Source organism: Primulina huaijiensis, chromosome 6, assembly GCF_012295235.1.
Source record: "Primulina huaijiensis isolate GDHJ02 chromosome 6, ASM1229523v2, whole genome shotgun sequence".
In the NCBI taxonomy this organism is placed as follows: domain Eukaryota; kingdom Viridiplantae; phylum Streptophyta; class Magnoliopsida; order Lamiales; family Gesneriaceae; genus Primulina; species Primulina huaijiensis.
Window position 1 is genome coordinate 1,917,691 of NC_133311.1, and position 783 is coordinate 1,918,473.

The window sequence follows — 783 nt, forward strand, 5'->3', positions numbered from 1 at the left end:
TTATTATTAGTAATTAAAACTATTTTGTGTTCGATGAAATTATTTTATTAGTGAGAATAAATTTGATTTAGAAAAATGATTTCTAGAATGTAAAATAACAACAATATCATATTTGTTAGGTGCAATAATTGTTTATGTAAGGTATAACAATCGAAAGGTGACGTTTGAATTGTTTTACGATTTTAAAAGATTTTAGTTAATGTTGCATCGTTACCCTGGTTATAACCTTTGGTAAAGCGACAAATGCATGATCCTACAATTGGTATATATAAGAGTCAAAGTCATGAGATCAATTATCATATATTGCAATTAATGTAATTATTGATATTGTTGGAGTGCAATAATTGTCTTTTTTGGATACATCGATCGAATCATGATGATTGAGCTACTATACAGTTTAAAATATTTGAGTTGATGTGTAATATATAAAAAAAAAAAAGAAAAAGTTAAACAAAATTCGCAAGGAGTTAAAAGTTAGCAAAAACACAATTGATATTTAACTTAATAACAAGTTTAGAGGTTTTATTTTAACATCATTATGATAATTTAGTTAATTAAGAGAATTTTATTTGACAGTCACTATATGCACTCCATTTAAATACATTGTGATTTTGATTTTAGAAAAATTTACTATTCTCTTAATTTTATTTTTATTGTTTTCCATTGTGAATGATATTTGGATGAAAATTATCTTTGTTAATTTGAGAGAACTGTCATTATGTTATAATCATGCAAATTGAGAAATGTTATATAAATAAGTGAATATATTTGATTTATCATTAT